This window comes from Astyanax mexicanus, chromosome 11, assembly GCF_023375975.1.
Source record: "Astyanax mexicanus isolate ESR-SI-001 chromosome 11, AstMex3_surface, whole genome shotgun sequence".
NCBI lineage: Eukaryota > Metazoa > Chordata > Actinopteri > Characiformes > Acestrorhamphidae > Astyanax > Astyanax mexicanus.
In genome coordinates, this window is record NC_064418.1 from 7,389,394 (window position 1) to 7,415,000 (window position 25,607).

Below are 25,607 nucleotides of genomic sequence, written 5' to 3' on the forward strand. Positions count from 1 at the left end.
GCCCTTGCTGTTTTGGCAAGTGAAAGCCTTAAACAGAAACCTTCAGTAACACATGTAGCACATAGATAAGTACTGTATATTCATGATTACGTTCACAAGGCCAAACAGCAGGTACTGTTTATCTCTAGTCCTGCAGTTTCATGAATGTATGCTTTGAATGTGCTATATAAAGGAACAATGTTTGCAGCCTGGTTTCATTAAGAACTTTCTTTAACGGTGCACTAAGTACAGACAAGAGGAAAACTTTATTTTGTGTTGGTTTTTCTTTTTTTCACAATGAAGAGATTAAAGAGCTCAGAGTATTTGCAATCTTCAAAAACTTTGTGGTCTTTGAGCCAGAAAATTCCTTTCCGACGTCTCTCTCTGCTCCTTTCTGTTTTTCTTTCTGTAGAGCTGACTCCTTTTTCCTAAGCCATATTGCAAGCCATGTGTTCAGCAGCGAGGCAATAATTCACAGATTGAGTGCAAAACATTTTAAATGAATTAAAGAGGAGCAGTCACATTTGGTTATTCTTTAATCCATTTGAGCCTCAATTTCCCCCCCTGTTTCCTCTGCCTCTCATTTAACCAGAACAGGTTCAGCATGTTTTTCTTAAGTGTGTGCTATTGCCATGGGCGTGGTAGTGGGGGGAAAAGTGGACCTGACTATCCAGGGCCCGAGTACGGAGAGGGGCCCATGTAAAATCCTGATTTTTTACTGGCATGGATAGGGGCCCACTGACATTGAGAGTGTACAGGGCCCAGAATTTGCTGCTATGCCCCTGGCTATTGCTAAAGAAAACTGGCCTGGTATGGGCAAATAGATTGAAAAAGCAAAATATACCTTATTCAAAGCAGTTAGAACAAAATCCCTTCTGCCAGTGATAGCAGACGTTAATGTGCTTTACTTGCAGTAGGACTTGTGGAGGCTAATGAGGCTAAGGGCGAAGGAGGGGGCTGTCAGGTCTCCACGCCCGGTGTTGTCGCTCAGCTGAGCCGAGCTGACAGCGGCACAGCAGGCTTGAAGTCCTTCGCTGCGAAGCTGTCTGCCCCTAAAGGTGTCGCTGCAGGTCAGAGGAACACTGACAAGTTGACAATTGTCCTCAAGACTCCACCCAGAGCCTGTTAATAAAGCCCCACAGATCTCCTGCCCTGCCCAAAGCCCTCAAGTCTACTTTTATTACCATGTCCTGTGAGTCTGCTGCCTTGTTAGATCCAGCGGCAATTGCCCAGTCTACTGTCCACCAGTTCTAGCGCCTGGCACCCTGCGGATCTCCTGGGTAGACTGTACCATAGCCCCAAGCTCGCCTGGACCAGTGGCAGCCCCTAGATTGCCTGGACCAATGGTGACCCAAATCATCCTCTCCAATAATATTTCCATATAATAATAATATTAGACTGTTCCTACTGTTCCTTTGAAGTCAGATAACAAACCTGTCTGCTTCTAAACCCCCAAGGTTCTCCTGCCCTGTCCATATCTCTTAAATCTATTGTTGTCCACAAGTTCTGTTAATTGGCTGCACTTCAGATCCAGTGCCTTTTGCCTAGTCTCCTGGCAGCTGCAAGGTCGCCTGAGCCATTGGTGACTTCCAGGTTGCCTGGACCAGTGGCAACTCCCCATGTTCTACACTTCCCATTCGCTGTAGGCCTCTTAGTTGTGACCCCTAAGTTATCTGGACCAGTTGTTGTGCTCTTTAGCCACCAAGTCTCCTAAGTCATCCACACTAGTGCTAACCCCAGGTAGCCTATCCCAGTGCTGGCCCACATATAGGCTGCAGTGCTGGCCCACATATAGGCTGTCCCAATGCTGGCCATCAGGTCATCTGGACCAATGGCTAGCCAGTAATCTTCTCTAATACTGTTCATGCACCTACATCATGCACCCCTTTACAGTTGTTGTAGGCCACTTAGACCAGAGTTTTTCAATACTGTTTCTGGTGCCCCCCACCCCCCTGCTCAGGAAGCCTGTCCTAGTGCTGGCCCATATATATATATATATATATATATATATGTATGCTGTCCCAGTGGTGGCCTCTAGGTCATCTGGACCTTTGTTGGTCCACAGATAACCCACTAAAATACCACTCCCCTGCCACTGAAACCATCCACCTCTGCCCGGCTTGCCAGGTGTTTGGGGCATTCCTCAGCCAGCCACTCACTCTCACACCTGGCATTTGCTCTCATTTTTTTTTTAAGACGTTTAAGTAACCATTGTCTTTTCTAAGCCATGTCCTGCATTGATTTCTGTTCATTACCATCCCTGTCATCGGTTGTGTCTCTGTCCCCATCACTGTCGCTATTTGCTATTCCACTGCCATACTGTGTCCTCCTGTTTAGCCTCTCAACATGTTTCTGCGCTTCTTCTGCGTCTCATCTTCCATGACTCACCAAACATCCTGTCTCTCATCTAGTTTTATATATATATATATATATATATATATATATATATATATATATATATATATATATATATACTTCTAGATGAATTTATCTGGTTAAGTAGAGACTTTTGTGGAAATGCATCTGACTAAACTCAACAGCTAGTCAAACTTTTGCTTTAATTTGTACCATTTGGTTTAAAACGCTAATATGAACACGAGAAAAAAACAGATCCAGCCAGCTAAATGCCTTCAACTCTTGTATAACCTCTTAATATATTGTATAACTTCATAATATATCTGTTTATTATACATTTTAACCATGTCTCCTACTCTGTCTCCCATTTAATACCTTGCTGATGTGTCCAGCTCTTATTTTGTCCATTCAATCAGTCTTATCTCCTGTTCTGTTCTTTTTTTTTTGTTCTATTGTTTATTGTCCAGTCCTCTGTCCAGTAGTCTTTCCCTGTTTTTTTCCAAGCCTCTGCCCTGAGCCAGCCCCGGGGGTGTGTCCTGTTTTGCACCCCAGGAATTGTTCATTGAGGATGGGCTTCTGTAACACCTTTTCTTGCACTCCATCTGTTTTTTTCTCTGTGTTTCTTTGTGTGCTTCTGGTTCACATGCTCTCTTTTATTTATTTTAATTTATTGTATTTGTGTCTCTGTCCTTGTCCCACCTGTAGTTCAATGCTCTGCTTAAATGAGATGAAATATTTTGTATCTATTGTTCAATTTCCCTGGCTTGTTTCTAGCTCCTGGTTTTGTTACGTTAATAAACCATTGAATAAAGCCTTCATTTGATAGTCATTCTAATACTGATTTTTTTTTATTGTCTAATCAATACCAGCCAGCTATTTTTAATCAGTATTTTAATAATACGTAACAATAACTGTCTTTGCTTTCAGGCCTTTAACAAGTCAACATAGTGACGGACTTACTGATGCAATTTTTAATGGCAAATAAAATACACTGGAAGAGCAACTGGAAGAGCCTTGTTGTAGTAAATAATTATATAAATAAATAAATGTATAAATAAATATGGTGAAATATGGTACTAATCACTTCTGTAACTCCATGTCTGTGTTTGATAACAAATCCTAAACTAAAATATATTCTGGCTCTCAGTTGCATCATCCTACTATGATTTAATGAACAGGGGTTTTTGAAAACAGGCTAAAAACAGACTATAATTACACACCAGGGCACATTATTATTTTATTTTTTATCTTTCATAGTACTTTCAATTTAATTTAGCTATCATTTAATTTTGCCAATGCATTCATTAGTTTTTACAAATATGTTAGCAACTTTTTCGTTTCTTAAAATTTGAAAAATAATACTTATTAACCATTAGTTAATTGTGTATTAATGGAAGTTATTATAAAGTGTTACCGTTGTAGTTTTAGCGGTTTAAACCTTGACTTTTAAGTCTTACATAAGATTCCATTGTGGTTAATCTTGTTTAAATAATGTCTCAGTTGGCAAAAAAAAATCTGCAATCGTGTGAAATCTGTGTCTTTACCCCTATTTTATTTATTTATTTATTTATTTTTTTAAGCTGTGTTTGTTAAAGCATGGGAGAGTGATGCAACTGAGATTCAGAATATGTCAGATTAAATTAATTAATTAAATCTCTTAAAAGTGTGGAAGGGACTTTTACCATATTTAACTCACAGGAAGTAGCAGGCAAGTGGAATAGAAGTTTGGCAGTTGTGTATTTGTGATGGTTGTCTCTGTGTCTGTATCATTAGAAAAAGTGGGTTGGTTCCCAGATTCTAGTATTTGATAAGTGACAAGTTTCTGAATCAATATTTGATGTCTTCCTCTGTTTATACAGCCGCAGTCATCTGTCAAATCTCTACCTCTTTTTTTTAATGTGAGGAAACAATCTGGTGAGATTTAATCTTGTTACGGGGGATTTCTCCTTTAGCAGGGCTCGGTTTAAAAATTAATTGTGACTTGAGCGAATTACGCTGATGCCTTGTCATGAAAATATCAAGCGCATGACAGTGCATACATATATTTGATCTGTGGGCTTAGTCTGCTTGGGGTTTGAAGACATCTAATGTCAGATTTAGCATTTGATGTCAGTTAAATGGAAAAAGCCCATTCTAACACTGAGAACTCTGCACCAGCTGTGCTTATTATTCAGTTAGCATAGCCACTTCTGTTTTAACCTTTTAACCCTGGTTTATTTTTCTTCTATTGACCTGAAGACTTTTTATTCTGCAACTACTATGAATTATTCAGTAACTACTCTGAAACACACATGTAGGTTATGTGGTTATGGTAGTTTGGAGCAGACCTTTAGGTCTCTTAGGTCAACAAATGAATTGGAGCATCGTACTCAATATTTTACTATTAAATTCTTAGTAATTCCACAGTGATTTCTTGATCATTCATTGGTCAGTTTCACACAGAACATATACTGATTTACAAATCCATTTTTTATTAACTTTAGAAGGTTAAATAAAGACTCCAGTGTAGAACTGACTTTGGGTGTAGTAAAACATGATAAAAAGTACTAACGTTTGTTAAATAGCCCACAACTGCTCTCCTACAGCTTTCTGAGATACAGTCATTTTGTGCTTTTTGCCCGGCACTCTGTACAACGGCTGTATCTTGTCATAATTTGCCTCAATAAATTGCTTTTTACACGGTTATCCAGTCTCAAAGTAGCTCCACACCTCCTTGGTAGAATCTGGAAAGCCCTGACATTTAAATCGAGTCATTAATAACTTAAAAAGTGCACAAGAAGCTTATTTAAAACCACTGTTTACATCCCATAACGCTTTGTAGCTCCGGGCGCCGCCATTACTGTACTGATAGTGACAGACATATATACATAGACTCCGCATACACTGCCTCCCGGCGCCCAGTGCATTTATTTACACTGAGGAAGTTTAATACACTGTTACACTAAACTTCTTCAAGGGGTTTAGTGTTTGATGATGGGGTTGTGGATTCAACACCTGGGATAAGCATGCTGCTCTTGTTGGGCCCCTGAGAAAGGCTCTTAACTGTAAAATACTCACTGCTTATAATCAAAGCAATACAATTCCCAGCATACCCTGTACACCTTCACTTACACCTAGCTGAGTATTAGATATGGCTCTGTCTGTCTACAAATATAGTAAATTCCATCTGAACTGCACGATATGGGCCAAAAAACTGACATTCCGTCACATTTTTTCAGCAACTTATATACAGCTCTGAAAAAAAAGAAAATAAGAGACCACTTCATTTTCTGAATCAGTTTCTCGGATTTTGCTGTTTATTGGTATATGTTTGAGTAAAATGAATATTGTTGTTTAATTTCTATAAACTACAGACAACATTTCTCATAAAATTCCAAATGAAAATATTGTCAATTAAAGCATTTATTTGCATAAAATGGGAAATAGCTGAAATAACAAAAAAGATGCAGAGCCTTTAAGTTCATATTTCTAAAGTTTTAAGAGTTCAGAAATCATTATTTGGTGGAATAACCCTGGTTTTTAATCAGAGTTTTCATGAATCTTGGCATCATGTTCTCCTCCACCAGTCTTACACACTGCTTTTGGATAACTTTATGCCTTTTCACCTGGTGCAAAAATTCAAGCAGTTCAGTTTGGTTTAATGGCTTGTGATCGTCCATCTTCCTCTTGATTATATTCCAGAGGTTAATGTTAATTAAATTGGGTTATTATCGGCCTGACATACATTGCAGGGACAATTTCGAAACAATATATCATGCAGCTCTTTTCTGAACCATCAAGACACTCTTCAAAGATAGAACATAAACAAAGAGTCTTACTATAATCTATTGCTTTAAATGTATAAATAAATGGTTTTATGTAGGTATTATTTAATATTTTTAAAAGGCAACACATTATTTTCTATGTAGATCTCTGTAATGTAAATATGTTGTGTCTTTGAAGTAACATCCTCATGTCTCACGTTCTTCTCAGTTCCTCTCGCCAGTAATTAAATACGTCCTGTTTCCTAGGCCTGATCTGAGTGTGGCATATAGCCGTTCTCTCTAATGCCTTTACTGCGTCTTCAGTGACCACTTAGGATCGGATTTCGTGGCTGGAGGAAGGATACCGCACACGTTTACCACGCTAATCTCTCACTGAGATTGTTGTCCGACAGAAATGTCCTGCAAGCTCTTGTTCTTGATAATGTCAGAGATGTTGCAGAGGTTTATATTGCATGGGCTGCTAACTGCTAACAGAGCTAAAAACAAGAGAGAAGAGAAAGAAGGAAGCTACGATTCTAGGAAGAATAGAAGAGCATTTATATCTTTATATCTGCATTTAACCCACCTATTATTGTTAATGTTAATTTGACCCAATTTATTGTTAAGTCTATATGAAATAAAAAGATTAAGTACAAGTTCCAGATGTGTTCCCAGTGGTTGTTATGGTGTTGTTGAAAATTAATGGGAGTGAATGGGAGGAACTGTGGATGAAAAATCTACAAACAGATGAGTGTGGATAAGTATGGCTCTTGAATGGAGCTTCCGGACTTTTGACCAGTACATACCATTTAGTACTTGTAGGACAAAGGAAACTCTAGATGTGAATAAAAAGAATGGGAGTGAATGGAAGGAACCAGGGAAGAAGTGGAGAGTGTAGGAGTAAGGAAAGATGAAAATAAACAATGAAAAATAAAGAAGTGTATATCAAAAAGATTGTAAATAAGTATATCCAAACACAGAGTATATCTGTACAGTACATGGGCACATGTAAAGAAAAAAAATAAATAATAAATGATAATAATAAATAAAAAACAAAAAATATGTGAACAGTAGGTGCACATATTGTAAACAATTTGAAGGGCAAAAATAGAATAAAGCTAGTCAAAAACGGGTAGTAAGGGCAGCAAACAAAAGTACACTCTGTATGCATCTGATAAGGTTGGCAATACTTTGCAAATCCACAGGTGAAATCCACAGAACTAAATACACACAATAATAATGACAAACACGGGTTACAAATCAGTCCTGAGATAGTATAAAGAGTATCTGTGGTGTAGAAGTACAATAAAAAAAAAAAAAAAATGTTTAGTAGTGGGTGAATGAGTGCACATATCTAAGAGCTGTATACAAACCCTCATCATACAAGCAGACTGGCAATCTGGAGCTGGAACAGTGTCAATATCTCAAACAGCGTAATAAACAATGTAGAGGAAAAAGAAAGTCCAATAAAAATGTAGAGAATAGACCAAAAAAATAAATTAATGAATTAATGAATTAATAAATATTTATATTTATATTTATATATATTGTCAAATTCAAAAGAGGAACTTAATAATGATGTGCAAGATTATTGAGTGGCAATGATCAATATTTTTTTCACTTTCTTTTCCTTACGTATATGTAAAAAAAAAAATCAAAATACACCTTTTTCTCTTTTTCTCTCAAAAAGAGAACAAATATTTTCTTTGTTTCTCAATTTATAGAAAATATGCAGTTGAAGAGACAGAAGCAACTTTTATTTTTATATATATATTTATTATCTTTGCACCAAAGGGGTTAAAGCCAAAACCTGTATTTTTATTTAAAAAAAAAAGTTAGAAGGAAGGAATTTCAATACAGCTTAACAAACCAAGGAGCATAATGGTGTGGAAGCAAGAGTTCAATCATTTTTACTTTGAGTATATGTCCTATAAAAAAAAAAAAACATAAAAAAATACACCCATTGCTCTTTTTTTCTGTCAATAAAAGAAAAATATTCTGTTCTGTGTTTTCTTCATTTCTCTATTTAAAAAAAAATACAGTTGCCTTTATTTTTTATTTTAATCTTTGCACCCAAAGTGGTTTAAGCCAAAACCTCAAAATTTTCTTATTCTAAAAAAAAAGGTTATTGAATGAATTTTTATTTAATATTAATATTCTCCCCTCTCTCACACCAAATGATAGTCATATTCATATTTGAGCCTTGGCTCGTGAAGCAGAGGGATTTACCCATAAGCCCCAAGAATAAAAGCAGACTCTAATTTGGGGGCAGATTCATGGCGTGCTTACTAAACATGCCTCCATCTCCGACGGCTGCGGCGTGCACCCGGGTCAGCATCTTAATTTGGTCCCACATTAATTAGAAGGCTCCAGAACGAGGAGAAAGGGTCTGATGAAGGCCGGCCTTGGAGAGACAAAGGCCACGGAGGTCCCCAGAGCCTGTAATTAGTCCATATGGAGAGGTGGAATTTGGGCTGCCCCCCTTTCCCCTCTCTCCTCTCTTTCTCTCTCTCTCTCTCTCTCTCTCTACTGATGGTGCACCAGTTTGGTGTGGGCGGAGGAGCAACACTACTATCAGTGTAGTGGCCAGACCATCTGTGTGGCCTCCTTCTACAGTCTTGGAGTTTTGCCATGGCTGTTTATTCTGCCCAACACAATGGCTGGAGGAATTCTTACCAGGCGTATAATCAAGTTAGTGGGAAGGAGGTTGTAAACTGAATATGGCTGATTATGATGGAATATTGGGTGATCATATTTGCTAATTATCTGATTATCTGTTTATCCACTTAGACAACTATTTATTTAGTTGAAACCACCAACTTTAAGCTACAGAGCCTTGCAAAAGTATTTTATTAACTTTTTCCTTGAACCTTTGCCACATTTCAGGCTTCAAACATAAAGATATGAAATTGTAATTTTTTGTAAAGAATCAACAACAAGTGGGACACAATCGTGAAGTGGAACGAAATTTATTGGATATTTTAAACTTTTTTTAGAATTAAAAAACTGAACGGAACCCTGACCTTTCAGTGCAGCAAACTCACTCCAGAAGTTCAGTGAGGATCTCTGAATCATCCAATGTTGACCTAAATGACTACTGATGATAAATAGAATCCACCTGTATGTAATCAAGTCTCTGTATACTGTAAATGCTGTAAAACCTGCTCTGTGATAATCTCAGAGTTCTGTTTAAAGCTATGCAGAGAGCATCATAAAGACCAAGGAACGCACCAGGCAGGTCCGAGAAGATACTGTTGTGGAGAAGTTTAAAGCCAGATTTGGATACAAAAAGAGCTCTCCCAAGCTTAAACATCTTAAGGAGCACTGTGCAAGCGACCATATTGAAATGGAAGGAGTATCAGACCACTGCAAATCTACTAACCAAGACCTGACCATCCCTCTAAGCTTTCAGCTCAAACTGAAAAGCAGAAGACTGATTAAAGATGCAGCCAAGAGGCCCATGATCACTCTGGGTGAACTGCAGAGATCTAAAGCTGAGGTGGAAGAATCTGTCGACAGGACAACTACTGTATAAGTGGTGCAATCCACAAATCTGGCCTTTATGGAAAAGTGGCAAGAAGAAAACCACTGTTAAAAGAAAGAAAGACATAAGAAACATGTGGAAGAAGGTTCTGTGGTCAGATCAGACCAAAGTTGAACTTTTTGGCCTAAATGCAAAGAGCTTTGTGTGGCTTAAAAGCAACACAGCTCATCACCCTGAACACACCCTCCCCAAAGTGAAACATGGTGGTGGCAGCATCATGGTTTGGGCCTGCTTTTCTTCAGCAGGGACATGGTTAGGGGAAGATGGTTAAAATTGATGGGAAGATAAATGGAGCCAAATACAGGACCATTCTGGAAGAAAACCTGTTGGACTCTGCAAAAGACCTGAGACTGGGACCGAGATTTACCTTCCAACAAGACAATGATCCAAAACATAAAGCAAATTCTACAATGGAACGGTTTAACAAATAAACGTATCCAGGTGTTCGAATGACCAAGTCAAAGTCCAGCCCTGAATCCAATAGAGAATCTGTGGAAAGAGCTGAAAACTGAAAACCAACGCTCTCCATCCAACCTCACTGAGCTCCAGCTGTTTTACGAGGAAGAATAGGCAAGAATTTCAGTGTCTCGATGTGCAAAACTGATAGAGACGTACAACAAGGTGGAGCTACAAAATATTAAAGCAAGGGGGGCGAATAATATCGCACGCCCCACTTTTCAGTTTTTTATTTAAAAAAAAGTTTAAAAATATTCAATACATTTCGTTCCACTTTACAATTGTGTCCCACTTGTTGTTGATTATTTACAAAAAAATACAATTTCATATCATTATGTTTGAAGCCTGAAATGTGTCAAAAGGTTGAAAAGCTCAAGGGGCCGAATACTTTTGCAAGGCAGCAGTGAGAGCTCAGCAGTTCGAGCACCAGGTTATTGGTTAGAGACAGGGCTGTGGGTTCAATACCTGCCCCCTGGGTGTTGCAGCAGTGGGCGTCCATTACCCAGACGTGTGTGCTCACTGTTCACTGTGCTTGTGTTTGTGTTTGTATACAAGTGTGTGTGTGTGTGTGTGTGTTCACTGCATGGATGGGTTAAAGGTGGAAGTCAGCTTTCGTCTGTGTCCAACACAGATGGTGAATGCGGTTGTCTTTAAATAGAGTGAAGATGTGGCATCATTTCCCTCTCAATAGGAGGCCGAGTATTCAGCCTGTGAATATTAAACAATGATGAAAATAGTTCTATTTATGTGGAACAAAAACAAACAATGCTTTGATTTAATGCACTTAATTTAAATGTGCACATAAATTAATTTACATTTCCAGTAATTAAATGTATAAAGCCCTACAAATAGTACATTCAAATTCAGATCATTCTGTGTATATCGTCTGTGGATTTGCGAAGTATTGCTAACATTATCAATTGCATATATAGTTTCTTTTTTTTATTCAGTTTTTGCCTGCTTGGTTCATTCTTTTTTGTTTATTTGTTAATTCTACCAAAAAAAAAATCATCCAAACTCAAGTTGGAAACATCCAAGCTTCAATGTACACATTTATTTCACATTAATCAAAAAAATATTTAAAGCCTTACATATATATCCAAATCTAAGTCAATAGACATGGACTGAGAATTAGAATAATACTTTTTTTTTATATGTGTACATTTATTATGATATCTTAATATTGAATAACATTTTTTTCCCGTACACATAAATTAGTAGTGATTTTCGACGCAAAAGAATCAGACACTCATGGGTATAAAAATATGCCATGTGATAATTAATACTGAGTAATTTCACATGAAAAAAACAAGACTGTAATGCAGCCCAATATTGCACAGCAATTGCACAGACAAAACAAAACAAGGTTAAATAGCCAGACCATAAGTCAAAAAACAGTAAACAAATTTGAAGGACAAAACAGAATAGACCAAGAAGGCAAAAAAGGGTCAAAAATGGGCAGTAAAAGAAAAACAAAGAGTAAAGAAAAGAACAATCTGTATGCAACTCATAAGATGATGACAGGTGAAAAAAACAGAAAGCAGAATGATAATGAAACACAGGTGTTACAAATCAGTATTCAGGTGAAGGTGAACGAGTAAGCTGCCTCTAATAGGTAATAGAAACACTAGTGCTGCTGTTTTGTATCGTCTTGTAGGCCATTTGAAAAGTGTAGTAAATAGATTTAAATAGATTACAGGCATAATGTGTGAAATTGAAAATAAAAATAAAACGTTTACATCAAGTGAAAACTCTGTCACAGTCTTTCATCTCTGTTACATACATGTTTCTTTGTAGTACAGACAGTGCTTCTTCTATGGAATCACTTAAACGATCTTTTGAAGCACCTTCACTTTAAGAAAGTATAGCTGACCAGCTTATTTAATCTGCATACATCAATCCTTTGAACTGGTTTCAAGTGAACCAGCAAAATCATACAGAACAATAGTTAGTAGCGGATCATGGAAGTTGCGGTGACTGCTTAATGGCTAACTCCCACTGCTGCTACCCCTTCATCTCTTTAACAACAGCTCTGCGTATAGGGTATACTATTCTTCCATTATTGAACTTGTGGTTTTTTAACTTATTGATTGCTGCTGTTTGAAAGGTCATTTGTATCGCTAGAGGGAGCAGGTAGTAGCATTATTAGGACAAGGACAAAGATGGTTTCTAATTTAAGTGGCTTCGTTTGTTTCATGTACTGATTTTCTCAATGCCCACAATTCTATTTAAGCAGCGCTCAGATGTGCATCTCAGTTGACACTAGTTTGTGATTAAGCCATTCTAATCAATTGAACGTAGAATTTAGTTTAGTATGTGCTGCCACTGGTTTTTAACTCTGTAAACACACTGTAAAAGTACTGTATATGTGTGTAAATTGGAAGTACCAACATCTCAGGAAAGCTTCTAGTCACTATGTAGGATTACACTACTTAGGAAGTGTGGAAACATCCAAAGCTACAATGTAGACTAACTCTGGCAGTGAACTCTCAAAACATCTATAAGCTACGATTTAAGTCATTCTGGCACTAAACCATTGAAACATCTAAGCTGCAATGTTGAGTAACTCCATTGGTAAGTCCTGGAAACATCCTGACTATATTGTTGGGTAACTTCAGTTGTAAGATCTAGAAATATCCAATATTCTGTGTAGAGTAACTTCAGCAGCAAGCTTTGTAGAGTAAAAAACAGCAGTGATAAGCTTTGGAAACATCCAAGCTATAATGTAGAGTAACTCTGGTGGTGAGTCTAAGAACCATCCAAGCTACAATGCAGAGTAATTTTAGCAGCAAGCTCTGGAAAAAACAAGCTTTGGTGGTAACTTTGGTGGTGAGTTTTGGGAACATCCAAGCAACAATGTAGAGTAACTCTGGTGGTGAGGCTTGGAATCTTTGAAGCTACAATGTAGAGTAACGAGTAACTCTATTGATGAGCCTTGGGAATATCCAAGCTACAATGTAGAGTATTTTTAGCAGCAAACTCTAGAAACATCCAAGCTACAATGCAGAGTAACTTTAGCAGCAAGCTCTGGAAACATCAAGCTTTGGTTGTACCTTTGGTGGTGAGCTTTGGAAACATCCAAGCAACAATGTAGAGCATTTTAGCAGCAAACTCTAGAAACATCCAAGCTACAATGTGGAGTAACTCTGGTGGTGAGCTTTGGAAATATCCAAGCTACAATGTAGAGTAACCTTGGAATCATATAGGCTGCAACAGAGGTCACCTCCGACAGTGAACTTTGGAAACATCCAATCTACAAGTGCTACTGTGGAAGCACCCAAGCTATGATGTATTTCGAGCAGTCAAACAAGCTTAATGTAAGCTGTGATGTAGAGCAACTTTAAAGCTAGAATAAGGAAACATTAAAGTTTAAATGTAGCACAACTCTGGCACTGAACTGTGGAAATATCCAAGCTGCAATTTAATTTAGAGTACTTCAGGTACAGAGCTCATAGATGCAATAGTGTGGAAACTGCAGAAAGACAGAAAATGCGCCTTCGGCCAACAGGAATAAACAAAACACACACACAAACGCTACAAAACCGTACAAAAACATGCTCACTGAATTACTGGTATTTTCCATTGACATGCCTGTAGTATTTCTGTCACGCTTCAGTTCGCTATTGTTGGCAGTTGGCAAACAGAGGGGGTTGAATCTGGTAAACAACTTTCCTGCAGCAAAAAGCCTCGTACACATTGGGAACACACAGTGCACGATGTATGGCGCCGAATATTTTAGTAGAAAACATTCATATGAGAATTGCTCCTTGTCTTACTGCACCAAAAGTATCCAAATCCCTCTGAGACCACTTCTAGTCAGCTCAACATCTAGAGCTGGAGCTCAGCTTTACGTCCTAAACCCCCCAGAAGCTAATTTCACAGTTCTGGGCTGTGTTGCAAACCTACTTCAGGTATATATAGAGCTTAGCTCCAGCTTCATCCTATGTACAAAACACTCCAGTAAACAGATGATGAAACAGCTGGTTTTAGATCTCTGTGTGTTCTGGGAGCCGATGTTATGAATTGTGTAAGAATGTATCATAAGTGTCTGTATTTCCAGCAGAGTTTATGTTTAAATATAAACTATTCAGTATATGGCATTGCATATGTATTGTGATGCTGTATGCAAAGCAATATACAGTATTGTGGTTGTTTTAAACCAATTTTAGGAAAACTGGCATGGTATTAAAAAAAATAATAAAAAACATATTTATCAAAATTGCTTTGGACTGCATTTTCTTTATTCAATCAGTACAGAGATCTAACAATCCAACAATCTTTGCATGTAAAAATCAATACAGTTTTTTTTTAATTGATTCCTTATTGCAAAAAAAAAAAAAAACATTGCAATGCTGTGACATATTGATACTAAAAAAGTCAGATTTGCAAGGTGTTGTGTGGCTGTGTTTTTCTTATAATAAACAACCAGAAGTAAACCTAATTCCATTTGCTCCATTTGATCAGTTGATCTAAACCAGGGGTGTCCAAACTTTTTTTGTTGGGGGTTAGAAGGAGAAATATATTTGAAGTCACGGGCCACAGACTCTATAATAAAACAAATAATGAAATATACCACTTTAATTAATACATTTTCTTGATTATTTTTATGTACACACCATTTTACTTGACTCACTTTATCTATCTTTGACAGTGTTGTGTAAACTATTTGTCAAATTGATGTTTCATTTTTAATATTAAGCTCCTTAATTACGGCAACTTTTAGACTTTTTGCCCTTTTTCAACTGAACACTCTCTCCGCATTTAGACTCTTTAGCCCGTTTTTCTGCGCTAGAACTGGGCACTCTCTCTCCGCTTTTAGACTCTTTGGCCTGTTTTTCTGCGTTAGAACTGCTCACTTTCTCCGCTTTTAGACTCTTTGGCCTGTTTTTTTGCGCTAGAAATGCGCACTCTCTCCGCTTTTAGACTCTTTGGCCCGTTTTTCTGCGTTAGAAATGCTCACTTTCTCCGCTTTTAGACTCTTTGGCCTGTTTTTTTGCGCTAGAAATGCGCACTCTCTCCGCTTTTAGACTCTTTGGCCTGTTTTTCTGCGTTAGAACTGCTCACTTTCTCCGCTTTTAGACTCTTTGGCCTGTTTTTTTGCGCTAGAAATGCGCACTCTCTCCGCTTTTAGACTCTTTGGCCTGTTTTTCTGCGTTAGAACTGCTCACTTTCTCCGCTTTTAGACTCTTTGGCCTGTTTTTTTGCGCTAGAAACGCACACTCTCTCCGCTTTTAGACTATTTGGCCCGTTTCTGATACCTAGCGTTCAAATTTTGAATCTCACATTATAAAAACCTGCTTAACAGCGGGCCTTTCATTCTATTTCTAAAATACCTCGCGGACCGCTCCAAAAAAGAAAACGTGCCGCAAATGGCCCGCGGGCCGTAGTTTGGACACCCCTGATCTAATCCTTTAAACAGTTGATAAGATGAGGTTAGAATTCTTTATATATTAGTGCCACATGATTGTGAACACCATATAGTTGAATTGAATTAAATGTGTGGTCGTCATCAAGAAAGAAAGAAATAAGTAGGAAAGCCTTTAACACACATAGTGGACATTGGTAAGGATTTTAAATAGTGGAGTAACCTGTAGCCTGGAATGTGATGCTGTTTAGCAGGTACAGTATTTACTGGTTTTGTCTTGTTTACGGTAGATTTTTGTTTACCTAATTCCATTAGGTAACACCTAATTCCATGAATTCCAGTTGGTCAGTTGATCTAAGCCTTCGGACAGTTGATTAGATGAGCTCCAGCTTTATTGGAAAGAAAACCTGCAGCCTTTACCACCCCTTTTGCACATACAGTGATCTCTGGTTTATTGGGTCTTAGAGTTAGATAGCCCATTCAAATGGAAACATAACCTCACTTTCTATCAAAGCGGTGGCTAAAATATAAACTGCTAAAGTATTTTATCTATGTTTGCAATGTGTTCACTGCAGTTCTGAAACCCCACAAAGCTGCATGTGCTATTGAAATAAAAAACACACATGCCAGAGCTCTCTGTGCCAGAGACCTGTGGAAAGGTGGGAATTTGCTTCAATTGCTCAAGAAAAATATAAAGGACAAGTTGATAGCTCATATATGCGTTCTGTGAATAGCTTTTTTTTCATGGATCTGGATTGGCTTTTTATCGCTCAGTAAAGCCACTCTGCTGAAGTACAAAGTTATAAGAGTGAGTTTTTAGTGAAGTTTCTCCAGCACTAAGGCTGGGTGCAGCAGCATTAGGGGAGTACATCAGACTGTACTCTGTGTGTTTACCGTGTTAAAACAAGCTACGTGAGATGAACCTCAGTCTGGTGCTATCGGGGGGCTTCTACATCCCACTAGCGCTGTGGTTAGCGGCTAATGCTAATGCTGCTGCACCCAGCCTTAGTGCTGGGAAAACTCACTGAAATCTCACCCTTAGACAAAATATTAGAAATCAATTTTTTTGAAAAGTAAACATGTGCACACATTTTTTTGTTGGAAATGGTGGCATACTTTCGTAGCTTTACTTTATTTGTAGTTATTTGTTGTTTTTCTATATATGCCTGCTCTAGATACCAGTGACATTTTTTCAAGGCTGGCCAAGGTTTAATAGATGTTGGGTTTTAGTCATTAAAAGGCAGTAAATAAAGGAGTAAATAAAGATGGTATGCTGGTGATAAATCAGTAAATTTGATTCAAATTATAAGGATTGTCTCCTCTGGAGGCTGGGTTGATGCATTTATGTCTGTTGACATGACATAGTCATAAGCAGAACTGCGAAATTCATTATTTACCATAAACCAGAATCATTTTTTTTATTTTTATTTATTCATTTGTTTATATAAAGAGGTTGGACAATGAAACTGAAACACCTGTCGTTTTAGTTTGGGAGGTTTCATGGCTAAATTAAAGCAGCCTGAAGGCTAATCTTCATTAATTGCACATTATTGCACCAGTAAGAGCAGAGTGTGAAGGTTCAATTAGCAGGGTAAGAGCACAGTTTTGCTCAAAATATTGCAATGCACACAACATTATGGGTGACGTACCAGAGTTCAAAAGAGGACAAATTGTTGGTGCACGTTTTGCCGGTGCATCTGTGACCAAGACAGCAAGTCTTTGTGATTTACTGTATCAAGAGCCATGGTATCCAGGGTAATAGCAGGTTAGCAAACCACCAAGAAGGACAAACCACATCCAACAGGATTAACTGTGGACGCTGTAAGAGGAAGCTGTCTGATAGGGTCCACTAATGCAAAACATCTTATACTACAGACTTATAGTATTTAGCACATTATTTATTATCTTCCTCCTCAAGTGCTCTTTAATTAAGACAAATCACTCTGAATTCTTCAGTGTATTACTCCCACAAGTCCTCCTTACATGTTTTCTCCTCTACTGTCGTCGTTCTCCTCGGCCCATATGTGTGCGCTTTCTTCCTCTGGTACTTCAGAGCAGTGGGTGAAGCAGCTTATGCCTCGCAATCCGGTGTGCATGTTTATCAGAATCTCTGTGCGTCTGGTCAGGAGAGTGCATGCCTGTTGTTTAGCAGCAGATATGAGGATTAGTCCTTAATATCTGTCTGCTCTCTGTCTCTGGGCTCTGTGTACGCGCTCTGCCTATAGCGAGCGGCCTGCACGCCAATTAAAAAACATGAATGTGGTGGCCTGACATCTTGGGAGGCACAGATAGCAGGATCAGAGAAAACGCTACAGTATTTCTTCAGGCCTCGCAAAAGGGCAGACTGCCTTCAGATTGACACTGAACATTTTTTGTGCTGCTTATTTTGAAGAAGAGGGCTGTTCAGGCATGGTTATGGACGGTAGTTGATGGTGCACAGTGTCGGCAGTGAGCTAGACCACGTTTTCTGTTGTAATGCAGATGCTGAACGATTGAGCTCACGAAAACTTATTTCATTTTATGATTTACCTTAGTTTTTGGACTATAAGTTGCACTTAAAATCCTTTCATTTTCCCAAAAATTGCCAGTACTCCTTATAATCGGGTGCACTTTATGTATGAATTCTACCAGTCAGGTATTAAAGAGCAGTAAAGCCACTCTGCTGAAGTACAAAGTTATAAGAGTGAGTTTTTAGTGAAGTTTCTCCAGCACTAAGGCTGGGTGCAGCAGCATTAGGGGAGTACATCAGACTGTACTCTGTGTGTTTACCGTGTTAAAACAAGCTACGTGAGATGAACCTCAGTCTGGTGCTATCGGGGGGCTTCTACATCCCACTAGCGCTGTGGTTAGCGGCTAATGCTAATGCTAATGCTGCTGCACCCAGCCTTAGTGCTGGGAAAACTCACTGAAATCTCACCCTTAGACAAAATATTAGAAATCAAAGCTTACTGTAAAAAAAAAAAAAAGTGCTCGATTGACTTTAAAAGAAAATATTTAGTACATTTTTTTCCCCATTAAAATGGAAACATGGCAACACCCTTGCTTACTTCGATGTAGGCATGCTTACTAGTGTCGCTTATAATAATGTGCCTTATAATCCAGTGCGCTTTATAGTCTAAAGAAATAGAATAATTGGGATACTTGATTGTTTATGTATAATAATAATAAAGTATTATTAATAATAATTATATAATATAATAATATAATAACAACAGTGGGGTCAGCAAATCTATTGAGCCTATGGTCATATATTGTACAGTATAATAAATTGAACGGAATTATTAAAGATAAGACCTACTTAAGCACTAGGCAGTATTAGTAGACACAAATAATTTTTGATTTGCATTAAAACTTATTAAAAGCTCTAAAACCAGAATCTACACTAGGTGATGGGTCATAAACAATGCATGAGAAAAATGTGAGCAAATTTGGCGGGAAACCATGAGATTAGATCTAGGCCTAATTGCATGAGTTCGTCCCACACTCTGTATCGATTTGTTAAACTACAATCTGTTCATCTACTTCTTTAGTTAAGCTATTTCACACTGCAGATGTGGAAAAAAATTGACTATTTTAAAATACAGACATTGTAATTGGGTTAAAATTACTTGTTTTCTTAATAGAAGATGGGAATGAATGATTTCAGTCTATGGTTCTTTGATACACTCACTGAGCACTTTATTAGGAATGCTATAATATTCTGAATCACCTTTTCTACCAGATTCTATCAAAGATGATCTTTTAATTTTTTATATCAATTGATTGTGAGGACCAAAGAAGAACACTTGACAAACTAATTTTCATGCAATTTAAGAATTTAAGAGCATTAAAAAAAAAAGAAAACAGAGGAGAAAGTTAGAGAAAGTGTAGTAACAAAAGTTACTACAGTAAAATTAAACATCAAAACTGCACAAATTTAATAAGGCCACACAATTAGATATATTTCACTTCTCTGCATATCTTTACATTTATATTAGGGTACATTAGTAAGAAACTCTCTTTCTGTGTCTCAATTTTTTCCACAGTATAAAAGATGCGTACAAAATCAGATAAGCATATTTTAAAAAAATAATAATTTAAAATTTTCTTTAATGTATTTATTATATATTTATTTTGTACATGCTGCGTACAACAGTTCAGAATTCCTACTGTTGGCAACGCCAATTATCCACACTTTCTTCAGACCTGAGTAAAAAAATCGTGTTTCATCAGTCCAAGCGTTTTTTTCTTTTTTTTATGGTCTTCGCCTTGCTGTGAATTTATTTTAAGATGCTTTTCTGCTCTCTGCAGTTGTACAGATTGGTTTTCTGAGTTACTGTAGCCTGTAGTTTGTCAGCATAAGCCAGCTTGAGGTCACTCCATGTTGACCTCTGTGATTAACAAGGTATTTCCATCCACGGAACAGCTGGATGATGTTTTTTCTTTTTTTTTTTTTTTGCAATTAGTTAATAAGTGCTTTCTAAAAGTCTCTGCGGGTGTGCTGAAGCTGAGAAACCGCTAAGATGTAGAAGAAGGGTGCCTCTTGGTCCAGGGTTTACAAACGCTGCATTAGATAATTGGTGAGTGAGTAGGTGTGCAGGTGTGTAGGTGTGCAGGTGTGCAGTGTAACACCGTGCTCTGTGAGTGTATTTTAATTATTGATAGAAATAGACGTTATTCATGTTAAATGTTCATCCCAACATTAATGTTTTTCTTTATATAAAAAAAATATATAAGATAAAAATAAATAAGAAAAGAGTAATTAATACTGGAAGAGTCTTGCCTCTAATGCATCTTGCAGTTAATCCTTCATTCTCTTTAGAGGCCACTTCAGTGCACTTAGTGAACTCTGGTGAAAAATACACACTGAATGCATTCTGCCTGATGATGGGAAATGTGGAGCTACACTGATCAGGTCTTGCAGAGTTGAAAAGTGCTGCTAGTTGCGTCAGTTTTGAAGAACATCTGCAGTTTTTTTTTTCTTCTTCTTCTTCTTCTTCTTCTTCTTCTTCTTCTTCTTCTTCTTCTTCTTCTTCATCTTTTTCATTTATTTATTTATTGTACATACAGTTCTGGTCAAAATTAAGAGACCACTTCACTTTCTGAATAAGTTTCTCTGATTTTGCTATTTATAGGCATATGTTTAACTAAAATGAAAATTGTTGTTTTTTTCTATAAACTACAGACAACATTTCTCCCAAATTCCAAATATAAATATTGTATTTTAGAGCATTTATTTGCAGAAAATGAGAAATGGCTGAAATAACAGAAAAAAAGATGCAGAGCTTTCAGACCTCAAAAAATGAAAAAAAAAAAAAAACAAGTTCATATTCATAAAGATTTAAAAGTTCAGAAATCAATATTTGGTGGAATAACCCTGTTTTTTAATCACAGTGTTCATGCATCTTGGCATCATGTTCTCCTCCACCAGTCTTACATGCTGCTTTTGGATAACTTTATGCCTTTACTCCTGGTGCAAAAATTCAAGCAGTTCAGCCTGGTTTGGTGGCTTGTGATCATCCATCTTCCTATTGATTATATACATAATTTTAAAGTGGTCTTTTATTTTATTTTTCTAGAGCTGTAAGTGATACTGTATTGTAGCGCTGTCACAAGAACTGCTGTTTCTAAACTTTTTTTTTAGCATTTTGCATTATTCACATCAATTTTACAGCAAGTAAAAAAAATGAGAATAACAAAATGAATAAATAAATAAATAAATAAACAGTTATATATAATAACAGTTATATTTTATCCCACTAATACTGAACTGTAACATTATGTAAATGAACTAACTCCAATTAATCCCATTAACAGGATCACCCATTATTAGAAACTCATTGTGCAGAAAGGATTCTAGTTTTTGGAGTTATGAATTGGATCATTTTTACTATATAAAGATAGAACAGTCGCCTGTTGTGCTGATAGTGCTGTTTGCTGGAGTGATAGACTAGGGGGTTGAGTCTACTTTGCCTCCCTATGAGGCTTTGGGATTATTATGTATTTTTTATATTTATAGTTTATTGTCTATTTGGATTCCCATTAGCTGATTTAGCATTAGCTGCTGCTCTTCCTGGGATCCGGCAGACAACATATGCAAACAATGAACAAATTCATAATTATAAGCACACAACAAGAAAACGGATATAAACAGATTTGTGTATTTACAGAAAAAAACATATATATGTAAAAATATAATATTAATAAGGTAAAATTAATAATTTGGAAGCGTGTTTGATTTGCGTTAAAACAGCAGAAGTTATAGATGTCTGTGTGGATACTTTGATTAAACAGCGTGAAAGACTACAGCAGCAATAAAACTGCACTATGTTGATTTGTTTGTATTCTTGTTTGTTTGTTTGTTTCTTTGTATGTATGCAGCAGGACAGTGTGACATTATGTTCATTTATCATATGATAAGTCGATATTGTGATTATCGTGACAGTCTCACTGTAATGACTCTTTTTTAGTGAAATATTTATTTAGAGTGCTTTTAAATGCAAATGATTTATACCCTCTCTTAGTCCATGATCTAGAAAACTATTTCTCTGTTTACAAATACGCATACAAATACCCTATATATTCCATTTATATCCTGTGTGATTGTGTGTCAGGATGTAAGACACAAAACCACACTTTATTCTCCTCTTGAGAAGACGCATAATGAAGTTTCTTGTTAGCAAGATACATTGCTATCATTACCACTTAGGGGCAATTGAGACTGAAAATGCTTTAAAGTAACTGGGATCTCTTTTTTTTTTTTTTTTTTTTACTGCTGTTTTATTTTATTATTTTCCACTGTCAGCGAGGAATGGTGCAAAGTGGCTTCTTCTGTCTCACAGCAGAGTGCTCTGACGTTTCTGTGGAACACAAAGGAGAGATGTTGAAAGTGTTAGAGAATGGCAGCCCACATTTTTACTGGTGGCAGAAATTGGATAGAGCAATGGAAGTAGAGTATGTGCTGGCAAAAGGCAGATAACCATCATTCCATTTCTATATGTTCTCTATGTGTGTTGTTTTTCTTTCTCTCTAATGGATAATTATAGACGTAAAAGAAAAATATCCTATTGGAAAAGCACTTTTATGCTGTTTTTTTTTATCTCACTCAGCAATGATTGATTACTGAGTGATGGAAATGGACTTCTAGTGATTGAGTATTTCAGCAATTCCCTCATGTCTGCCCAGTCATAACTACATCTTCTCTTATCTTTCATTTTCTTTAAAGGAGTCCAAACAGACAAAGCGGGCTAAGGGCTCTATATTAGAGATATATAGTGCACCAGTCGATTGCGGGTCATACAGCTGGATTTAGGGCGTGTCGGTGTGTCTTTGCTATAGTGCTCAAAAATATGCCTTGTGTGGCTTAAAACATGAAAAAGGCATGAACTAATTCTTTTAATTAATCATGGGTGTGTTTTGGGGTTATCAGGAAATAAACCAATCAGTGTGCCAGTTGTTATTCCCAGGTGCACTCTAACTTTGGTGCATTGGTATCTTAACAGCACAGTGCTTTTGTGCATCTCAGCAGAAGATACTGAGACGCACAAAAGCACCGCGCTGTTAAGATACCAATGCACCAAAGTCAGATACTTGTATTGTAACATGAACCTTTGTTTGTTAATCAACATTATGCAAGAAAACGTAGATTCAAACACATCACTGCTAAAACATCACCAGACTGCAGCACCCTTTATTCATAATTGTCAAGTAACAGTTAATAATTTCAGTTAATAATTCAAGATTACAAACACTGACCAAAGCATTAGGCGGTTTTACAGGTAATATTATACATACGGCTTAAAAACTGCAAAAATATATTTAATATATAATACTTACTTTTATGTATTTAACAGTAAACTTTGCTTCATTTTTGTCCACTCCAAATCTGTTGGATTGTCTGTTCTACTTCAAATGGTGTAGAAAATCTTATCCTCTGTGCATCAACCCACTAAAATCAATAATCCCTTCTTACCAACCTACCTAGCAATGGTAATTCTCTGTACACATGTGTAAGTTTAAAGCAAATTTACCAAAAAGCATCAGATAAAGTTAATTTAGTCTGTATTGTCGTTTACTTGTATAATTGCTATTATGAACATTGCTGCTTTTGGCTGTTATGGCTTTATTTGTCTCATAAGTGCTGCCATTGTTGCTAGATTATACTGTTTGTGGATTAATACCTTATGAGTTTCAGTCAGAGTGCCATTACTGGGCAATATTGGCAATCGTAGAACATCTCTCAGCCAGTTACAGTATGAAATCAAAAATAAATGTGGTATAATGCATATTTATTGTATCTGTATTGATGAGTATCATTATTAATTAGTCAGTGTTAACAGTAAATGCTGGATTGGAGATCAAAGTTATCTGTGGTTTGATTGCTAGGCCATTTATACACATCATGCTAAACCATATATCAGCTGTAGGCAAGACTCCCAAAACCCAACATTTGCCTACCTGTGGAATGTGAATCAGATGTAGATCAGATAAGAATCTCTTAGTAAGAATGAAAATCAAACAGATCACTCAGTTTAAAATGTCAGTATTAGAACCCAACAATTGTATATATTTGTATATTTTAAATCTGATTTCTGAGACTGGGAAATTGGTAGCCTTTGTTACAGTTTGTAAATGTACTTTTTCAATCCGCTCTGTATAAACAATAACTTCTGTACTAGACTGAACAGTTGCTTTTTTTTTCCAGACCTGCCACGAATTCCAGTGTATGCCAACTAGTCATTTTCAGCAATGTGTTGATGTGTCCTTTGTTGCCAACTCTGGGTGAGAATAATTATAGGTTGCTACACTCTTATTATATAGAGACTATACAATGTAATTGACAGCTGCTCTGTGAAGAAGAACAAATACAATGACCTGAAAGTGTGTTTCCACTTCTTTTTTTTTGTTTATTTAGAAGGAAATTGCTGTGTTTATTGAATGAAATTCACTGAACATAAATTAAAAATAAAAATAAAATGTGCAGTTTGTTGCTCAGCTTTGACATTTAGCACAATTTCTGAGTTTCTGAGCATAACAAAGTCCAATCTATCAGAAAGTTTTGGAGCAACATACATTTACTTTGCTCTTTTATGTTGCTAAAATCGTCTTCTTTATGATTTATGGATAAATTGGATCCAATGGAATATCATAGGTCATAGTATCTAAAATCTAAAATCAGCCAAAGTACACCATTATAAACAAGAAGCACACCCTGCTCACCTTTCTCAAGACAAGCAAGACAAGGGGTGACCAATTACTGTAAATTGTTGATATATGGTGTTTAAAAAAAAACATTTGGGTCAGGCATAGTCAACCTACGCACTAAAGATTCAATACTTTAAGGCACTTAGTGGGAGTGGGAGATGTACTGAGTGTTAAAAACCTAATGCACTCAAATGCACTCAAAACTTTTTACTTTTTTATTGTGCAGGTTGATTTTTTTTTTTCATATATATATATATATATATATATATATATATATATATATATATATATAATGTTCAATCTTTTTAAATGTTTCCCTACTATATTACTTTTAAAGGACCAACATACAGTATAAAACAATAGTTTTACACAACATTAAAACATGACATTGTGATTTTGTTTAGTTTTAGTTTTTGCAGGGGGTGGTTGTTGCAAATATGTGAGATGAACCATTTTCATATTATACAGTATGTTGATTACACTAATTAAGGCAAGCAGCAGAAGTTTCATAGTAAAAAAAAAAATACTTTTAACTATTTTTCCCAGATCTTCAAACTTTAATACGGGTCAAATTGACCCGGGACACAACAGGAGGGTTAAACTAAGCACTTGCAAAGCAGTGTTTTTCGTTCCCACCAGTGAGCATTACTGGCTTTGAACATTTTCAGAGGCGTAATCGGTTAGCGCGGCCGAAGCCCCGCGCGCTGAGAGTTAAATCCCCGTGTAGTTGAACAGCTTGTTGTGCCTGAGTGCTACTGAATCACATGGGTCCTCTAAAAAAGATGCCACTCTCTCTCCTGCCAAGCACCAGCGACAACAGCAACAGAAACAGCAAAAAACACAACAATTACAACATGCCACATTGGAGAGAAAGCGCTGTGCTCGCCGGGGTGCTCCTTTTGAGGCCTGTGATTTAAAAGCACTAATAGGATATACAGTATGTGTGTGGTGTGTGCCTCTGCACCAGTACCAGTAGTAGTAG

The 25,607-nt window shown here is 36.9% G+C and overlaps 1 protein-coding gene across 5 annotated transcripts in view; it reads left to right on the forward strand.

The window, feature by feature from the left end:
• lrp1bb (low density lipoprotein receptor-related protein 1Bb) overlaps positions 1 to 25,607 on the forward strand; it is a 503,881-nt gene that overhangs the window by 159,986 nt on the left and 318,288 nt on the right. The gene's annotated exons all lie outside the window — the stretch shown is intronic.